Source organism: Ananas comosus, linkage group 3 (assembly GCF_001540865.1).
Source record: "Ananas comosus cultivar F153 linkage group 3, ASM154086v1, whole genome shotgun sequence".
In the NCBI taxonomy this organism is placed as follows: Eukaryota; Viridiplantae; Streptophyta; class Magnoliopsida; order Poales; family Bromeliaceae; genus Ananas; species Ananas comosus.
The window spans coordinates 5,673,101-5,682,516 of record NC_033623.1 but is presented as its reverse complement, the minus strand read 5'-3'; positions in this window follow the sequence as shown (position 1 = coordinate 5,682,516).

Below are 9,416 nucleotides of genomic sequence, written 5' to 3'. Positions count from 1 at the left end.
GCACAACCCACCTCGTAACGCTCTCCGATTGCTTGTGGTCACTTGCAATCGGACTCCAGATGACGATTCGCCGCGCTTTATAAAACTAACGAACTCAAATCTTCATGAATTGACTCGTTTCCTTCGATCAATCACCGAGGCCACTACGCATCCCAATTAAAGTTTTTGGGCGTGCTCTTCTAACCTTTAATTAGAGATTTAGAGGGTCAATTTAATTCAAAACCTCATAGCGACAAAAATTCCAATTTCAACCCTAGGTTTCCATTTATCAAAAGAGTCCCATTAATCATGATAATATCTTTATTAAACTAGCTTAGAATCATATAGGGTTTCCATTTATATCATTCTCAAAGGATTTATACAAAACCCTAACCTTAAATCCACAAAATATCACCTTGTTCTCCAAGCTTTCAAGCTAAATCCACCATTGCAGTTTGGCACTTGCACAACTTCTATTTCGCGCCGAGCAATACTAAAACTCAATAATCTCGCTTGGAGTTCAACTTTAACCCTTTCAACATTATTGGAATGTCACATGGACCATGTCCAAACATCCTTCTCGTCACGCTTTGGTCCTTTTGACCAAAAGTGGTTTAATACGACGAGAATTCAATATCTTACATCTCCCTTCCTTAACAGGAGTTTCGTCCTCGAAACTAACTTAACTTAAATACAATTCATACCTCAACTCAATTCCTTGAAGAGATGAGGATGGTGCTCCTTCATCACGTCCTCAAGTTCCTATGTGGCTTCGCGATCGTCGTGATTGCTCCACCGAACTTTGACGTATGGAATCTCGCAGCTTCTCAATTTTCGCACCTCTCAAGTGATAATCGCTACCGGGAACTCCTCATAGCTCATGTCTTCTTGAAGTTCCGGTGGCTCATACAACAAAATATGCTCGGGGTCATGGATATACTTGCGAAGATTGGAGACGTGGAACACGCTGTGAACCTCCGCAAGCTCCGGCGGCAATTCAAGCCGGTATGCAACCGCTCCAATCTGCTCTAGTACCTCGTAAGGTCCAACGTACCGAAGACTTAACTTTTCCCGCACTCCAAACCGTTTCACACCCCTCATGGGTGAAACCTTTAATAAGAAATCGGCGAGCGAGGTGAGCTTTTTCCTCCGCCTCCCGCAAGACATTGGGACCCAACACCGTTTGTTCGCCCACATCGCTCCAATGTATAGGAGATCGGCACTTCCTCCCGTAGAGAGCCTCAAACGGTGCCTTCTCTATACTAGCTTGGTAACTGTTGTTGTAGGCGAACTCGACCATCGGCAAGTGACCACTCCAACTGCCTTTGTAGTAAATGACACACGCTCGCAACGTATCCTCCAAAGCCTGAATGGTTCACTCTGATTGCCCGTCGGTTTGAGGATGGAAAGTGGTGCTAAACTCAAGCCGTATGCCAAGTGCCTCTTGCAAGCTTTTCCAAAAGTGCGAAGTAAACCGATGGTCTCGATCCGACACGATCAACTTCGGAACCCTGTGCAACCTCACCACTTCATCGAGATATACCTGCGCAAGCTTGTCACCTGACCATATAGTGTGGATTGGTAGAAAATGTGTCGACTTCGTAAAACGGTCCACCACTATCCAAATCGAATCGTGGCAACCCGACGAACGGGGCAATCCGACCACGAAATTCATAGCAATATCCTCCCATTTCCACACCGGGATAGCTAGGCTCTGAAGCTTTCCCGCTGGAAACCGGCGCTCCGTCTTGACTTGTTGGCAAATAAGACATTGCGCCACATAGCGTCCAATATCACCTTTCATTTTCGGCCACCAGTAGAGCATCTTCAAATCGTTGTACATCTTGGTGTCGCCCAGGTGGACACTATAGGGAGACCGATGCGCTTCTTGCAAAACCAACTTTCAGACTTCTTCATTTTCCGGTACATACCACCGGTTCCGATACCGAAGTGTGCCATCGGCGTCTACACTGAAATCACCACTACGCCCACCCTCGATGTCATGCCACACCTTTTGGAGATTCGGGTCCGTAGGTTACAAATTCTTGATCTAACTTTATAAAATGGCATTAGATAAAGAATTGTTGCATCAATCACACTATGATTATGCAAGTTGAGTGTGACTATGTGTCTATCAATTAAACTTTATTTAGCTCTTTGACTTTATAGTGCCTTGCAAATTTACAAAATATCCATATCAGAAGTTTCTTTGTGTCTTTCTTATATTAATGTATTGTATTGGGTTGTTTGAAAGTAACCTAAGATTAGAAAGGTATATTACCCACCAACAAGTCCCAAACTTTCCTTACTAATTTATGATTTCATATAATAAAATTGAACGACTCAGAAGGTTGTGCTCATGTGTGCTCACTAGCAATATCATTCTGCATCTGATGCAAATTTGATTTGCTATGACACACTTTCTTTCATTTGTTCAGCAATGGAGTTGGCTTTAGCTCTTGAGAAACTGACAAATGAGAAGCTTCTGAAATTGCACAGTTTAAGTGATCCCTTTTGATGAGTATTGGAAAACATTATCGAAGATCATTTTTTAATTCCCATTTGTTATCTCAATCAATAGGTTGCAGAAAAGTGCAGCAATTCTCAGCTGGCAGACTACATTGAAAGTGAATTTCTGCAGGAGCAGGTAAAGCTTTTGGTTCTCTGCTTTTTGTTCTTAATACCTCTTCTTTTATTTTCCATTACAGGATCAGGGTATTACTTTTGTGTTTCGTTTCTAATTTTCTAATATGTAAGGGGTTTAATTATTATTATTTTTATGTCTAATTTTCTAACATTGGATATCATAATGAGGATTCTGAAGGATTACAATCAATATGTAATGCGAAATTTAGCACGAGGGTACACAAGAAAGGACTTAGGTGTCAGCTATGTTAAGGCATGTCGTATAATATTTTATTGGATTTTGAGATTGGGACTTTGTTTTTGACACTTACAATTCTGCATTTGTTGGTATCTTTAGCAGAATTTGACATTTAATTTCTATGGTCTCTCTGATACTGACTAGATATTTCAGCAATGGATGCTGAGTGCGGCGCTTGCAGGCTTGGGTAGGCAGCTAGGGATCCTTCTGGGTTTCTTTCGCCTTACAGATTCAGTTGAAGGTGCGGCCACGCCACCTAAATGAAGAGTTCAATGTTCCTTTCTTGTACGCATGCTAATTCTTAGTGATATATTTATACTTCCTCAATATCTGAATTTTGCTCGCTTACTCCTTTTAAGAGTTCCTTTTAGTTGTTTATTCTTGCTATAGTTCTGACATCTCTGTACTTACACAAGCTTTTTGATTGGAAGAACCACTGGTTACTAATTGTTGTAAATTTACTCTGCCAACTGCAGCAAAAATGTGGTCAAAATTAGTTCTTTTGTCCCTTTATATTCTTGTCCCTCACTTTATGCCTGCTTGTCCCTGTGATCATCGTCTTGGATAGCTAGATAACCCAGGGACAAAAAGAAGTATTCTCTGTTATAGTTTTTTCCAAACCAAAACTATGCCCTGGATCATTATTTCCAACTTTGAGAAATTTTTTCTTTGCATCAGGAGTGTCGTGAAGCCTGTGGTAGACAAGGCCTTAAGACAGAAAGTCGGATAGGGATTCTTAAAAGTGAATATGATGTGCAGTCCACCTTCGAGGGCGATAATAATGTGCTAATGCAGCAGGTACTTTCGTACTTCTAGGTTTCAATTGAATCATATTTTTTCCTTTATCCAAAGTATAGAGTCTTAATAATTTAGGCTCATCAAATCAGGTTAGTAAAGCACTTCTTGGGGAATATGTAGTTGCTCAGAAAAGAAAGATACCTCTTAGAGGACTGGGATTGGAGCACATAAATGAACCTTGCCCTGATATTCATGAGAATCTAACAAGCTCTATCTTAAGGAGCTTCAAGTTCCAGGTAATTTGACGATCCCTGCTTCTTAAAATTAACTGTTCTGTGCTTCATAAGAGTCAATTATCAGGCATTTCACTCTCCTTTTTCTTTCTTCATTTGTGCATCTAACATAGTAACATGCTAAGATTTCCTCAAGCCAACCTCCACCCAAGAAGTCAATCTTTACATTCTTAAAATTATTCGTTGAAGATGGTAATGTGTACACAGAATATGCAGGATAAATATATTATCTGCATAAATTTAAAGTTTCTGAAATAGAGATACGGAATTGTTCTGCAACTAGAAATTTTTGGGTCCTTTCATGCTGGTAAAATCGGAAGTCAAATAGCAAATTTATGCTTAGTGATAAATAACTATACTGCGAGATAGTCTTCTTCCTCAACATGATATAGTTCTTCAGATAGTAATTGTACTAGTGACTGACTTATCTCTTTCTTGTTAGGTTCTGGCTCTCAATGGATCTTATCATGGCGATACTCTTGGTGCTATGGAAGCTCAAGCTCCGTCCTCCGATACAACTTTTCTTCAACAGCCATGGTACGAACACCTTAGTTTTCTGAGTGGTATATGCCATATCTATCTAGAGTCTACTACTAGCCTTTCCAACAAAGAAATTGTACAATATGCTTGCTGGTGGAATAACTTTAAGCTTAAATATTTGCACAACTCGTGATATCAATCATTTTAATTGCTTCCAGATGTTCAGAATTTCGCTGTTTCTTCTTACCTATTCTGTTTTAGTTTTCCATATAATGGGACATTTTTATTCATCAAAGGCATCTAGAATGAACCTAGTGTTTCTTGCTTTCTTTCTTTTGTTGCGAAGATAAACTATTTTAATAATCTTTGAACCTTGAATCTAATCCAGGGACATGGTTATTATTTTTCTGTTGAAGGTGTGCAAGTAGCTGATTATCCATGGACTAATATTTCTTGTCAAGGTTTTCAGGTACTACTGTAGTTTAGTTACCGCATTGTCATCAAATATATCGCACTGCAAACTGATTTTGCTTTAGACAGTTTTCTTAAGCATGTATTTTTTTATATGATTTTTTAATGCTTAAAAAGAATGAATATATTTCATATATTTTACAGGTTAGTTTTGTTTACTCTTATCGTCCTAACAGAACAAGTTTGCCATAGGATACTTATTATATTGACTTCTTTACATGTTTTCTGAGACAGTCCGGGTAGTGCTTCCTAATTTGAAACTCGAGTCTTCCACTTTTGATTTACTTCTTCCTACGAATGATCTATTCCTTGAGTATCAAAGTAAATAACCACTCAGATTATTTTTCAAATTGCCAAATTGTTGATTCTTTTTTCTTCCATTGCATGCCTTCCCATTGCTCAAAACCCTCTTTGGAGAGGAGGTCGGCACAGCGCTTGTTTGCTAAATTTTAGCCATTTATAGAACCATTTGATGACTAGTTGATTAGTTTCATTATTCATTATATAGAGGTAGTTATATGTCGTAGAAACTAATCAACTAATCATCAAGTCGAGGGGTAAGTTGTAAATTTTCCTCATAAAGTGCTCCAATTCCACCTATCTCCACTCCAATCCAACCAATGCTTTGTAGCGTCTTCTTACACTGCATACGAAATTTACCTGACAACATTGACCAACCTCTTTGTAAAAGACAAAATCAAGTGCATTTGCAAGCAAAAGTTAAAGTTACTTGTTTTTACTTATTGTTCTGTATATCATTTTTTTTGCAATTAGAATCTGTTGAACCTCATACTTAATAAATCTTTGGTCGATACTATGTTACGTCAGTCGAGAATGTTTGTTTAAGCCAGGTAATATAGTTCTGTAAGGTTGTACAATTTCAACTTCAAACTCATTTAAGAATGTCAAATAATATCGGTCTGATATTCGCGCAAATTGCTTGTTGGTCTGTCAATGTGTATTTGTTCTAATCTGAATTTTCTGAGATCTATTAAATAATAGTTGGATTCTGATCTTCTATTCACTATCTGAAATCCTTTTCGTTGTTCTCATGTTCATTTTCAGATGTGCTTGTCTACTTAATTTGAGTGCTATTGTTACAAAATAAAAAGAAAAGCTAGACCAAATCAGTACAACCTAACTTTCATATTTTTCAGAAATTTGATATGATGATTTTTATTTGGTAATTTCGGACACTGATTTTATGACTTTTTTTTTGTTGATCCAAAATAGCTGGAGCTGCGGAAATTGAAGTCGGAAGCAAGAGTTCGAAATTTAATTTGAACTTATGTTCGAAATTTAATTTTGAACAATTATTTTTTGTTAGAACTTATGTTCGAAATTTAATTTGAATACTGAAATTGTAATTTGAGAATAGAGACTATTTGTTATAGAAATTATTAATACTTTTTGGTTATTAATATTTTTTAATATTTCAATTCATTGTAGTATTTAGTTGTTAATCAAGTATTTTAATATTAATTGTAATTGCCGCTATAAGCTTTATTTACCAATCATTTAGTATGTTTTTTACGACAATTATAATTAATTATAGCGGCATTTATAATAGTTGTTATCGTATATTATTTAGCAGCATTTATAATAGTTGTTATTGTATACTATTTAGCGGCATTTACAATAGTTGTTATTGTATAATATTTAGCGGCATTTATTTTGAGTTTTACCAACCGTCGAAATAAATGCCGCTAAAACTTTTAGCGACCCTACCAATAGCGGCAATTGTTAAAATTGCCACAAAATATTTTAGCGGCAATTATAATTGCCGCTAATTTAAAAAATAATCACCGCTAAAAAGTAATTTTGTTGCAGTGGGAGTTGATCCAAGGGCCTAAAAATCGGAAGCACCAACCTTTTTATGCTTCCGATATCATAGTAGCTCTACTCTCTCTATATATATATATGAATCCGACTGGAATATTATCGATAGCATCAAATGTTTGGTGCTATCAAGTTTTCCACCGTTAGATTTAACCCTTTAACTATTTTCACCCGTTAGATTATATTATTAAACCAATAACTCACTCAATCATAGAGGGCCCACATCATCCGAACCGTATATTTTTTTCATCCAAGGGCCAAAAATTTAATAGCACCAATAGTTTGGTGCTATTAATAGTTTCTATATATATATATATAAAGAGAGAGAGAGAGAGAGAGAGAGAGAGATAGGCTGGTATACTATCGGTAGCACGGAGGCCTCAGTGCTACCATATTGTTTTCAATGATGCAACTTCCAAATCAACGATCGGCTCTGTTAGACTTGATTTATACTATTGAAAGTATTTGGGAACTAAATTTCATAATTTTTCGGCATCATTTACCTATCAAACGAGTAGTTTAAAAATGAACGGCTGAAAATAAAAATCTCATAAAAAATTATAATAAAAGGCTTGAATTTAACATCAAAGGTACTGATCTTACTCTAAATAGTGAAAAAAAATTTCTATAAAAATTTCATCAAATTTGGATTGCTTTACACTGTTAAATTCACAAACGCATCCCATTTACTATTAAAATTATCAATTTTGAGACCTTTGATCACTAGCCAAATGATGTTGAAAAATTATGAAATTTAGTTTCCAAATAATTTTAATAGCATAGATCAAGTCTAACGGAGTCGATCATTGATTTGAAAGTCGTATCATTGAAAACAACTCGGTAGCACGGAAGCTTCCGTGCTACTGATAGTATACCAACCTAGCTCTCTCTCTCTCTCTCTCTCTCTCTCTCTCTCTCTCTANATGATAAGTTCACTAAAAATTTGAATTTATTCTACAAAATCTAAAAAAAATCTATTTTTACAAAAATACAAAATCGTTGAATTTTTATGCATATTACCTAAAAAAAATTGATGCCAAAAGAATTTATTTAATTTTGTGGTCAGATAATCACCTTAAATATAAAAATTATAAGCAATCAACCATACCTCCTGCACTATTTCGTATAAAAAGATATGCTTAAAAAAATTAAAAAAATAACAATACCAAACGTGGTCTGTAGCTATCCGCAAACTTTATTTTAAAAGTTCCTACGAACGCCGCCACCGCATAGATACACAGACCACCTCTGCATAGTTTTATTTTTTCTAATTTTAGTTCGAGGCTCTACAGAATTTTCTTTGTCAGACAAGCAAACGTCAAACGTCCAGGAGATCATGAGTTTTGCCAGAAAAACAGTACTAATTTGTCAAGTACCAAAATGCAAAAAGATGGATAACCTTTCGGACCAATTTGAGAAAAACCAAAGAAAAAGGAAAAAAAAAGAACGTCGTGAGTCATACGTCCTGATCAAAAATCTACAAAATATAACCCCGTCATCCTCCGTGCAAAAATCTACAAAACAGTTGCAGCAAATATATAACCCCTAAGACCTATTTGTAACATTTTTCCTAGATTGTCCCCCAAAAGAAAGATATAAAAAAAAGAAAAAAGAAAAAAAGAGGGAGCTAAATAAGATCTTTTTCTCGCTCCCACTATAACCTTAAAGACACAAAAATAATTTATCATATTGATAGGATATATATATATATGACCAATAAAAGAGCAAACTAGCAAAGATTTCTTCTTTTCAGTTTCCCCCCGCTTTAGCGCAGCCATCAATCACCCCAAAAGTAATGCATTGGTTCGAGACTCTGCAAAAAGATGGAACAAGCTCACTTAGCATGCATGAAAGATCAAATGATCAACAAGCGTTATGTCATAATCAATAATGGTCAACAGAAACTTGTTAGCCCTTACTACAGCAGCAGTAAATAAATTTCCTTATTGACCAACTTCAGAGGCAGTGTGGCAATATGGCATGCAACATTCCCGTGCCTGTCGTATTTCGGCCGGATGATTACCTAGACAAAGTATCTATTCCCTGAGTATGTTTGAAACATCAGGCTCTAGCACTGAAAATGTTCAAACGTATGAGCACATTTGATTTGGCTGAAGCATGTGTAGAAGTACTGTTTGTGTATAGAAATTCGAAAAAGTGATAATATATTATTTTTGCCAGACTAGTATAAAGCTTCTCACGACAGTAAGCAGGAACACGCTGGTGCTTTTGGACCCATAAGTTTATTTTAGTCTCCTACCATATGAAAATGTCACATGCCAAACTACTCGATGAGCAGTGGAGTCCATCCTGAAGCTAGGCTACGCTTAGAGCAAACAGGATCAGTCTACTAATATTAAATAGTTTTAATGTTTGAATTGAAAATACAGCTTATAATATTAGTCATAACCTTTCGGACCAATTTGAGAAATTCTGAAAGCTTTTACTTGCCCTATTTAGCTTTTGTTTAAGGAGCTACCTTTCACAGATATTCCATTCAGATTTTTATTTATCCCTTGGATCTATTATTTTGGCATTGATCAAAAGCGAATAATAGTGGTTATTTGTGAGATCCACCATTGTGCATAATCCAAGAGCAGCTAGGTTAATCTAATATCCAAAAAGGCTATAGTACTAACATCTTGGTGCTTCTAAAAGTACACTAACCAAACTATATATATATATATATATATATATATATATATATATATATATATATATATAACTAAGCT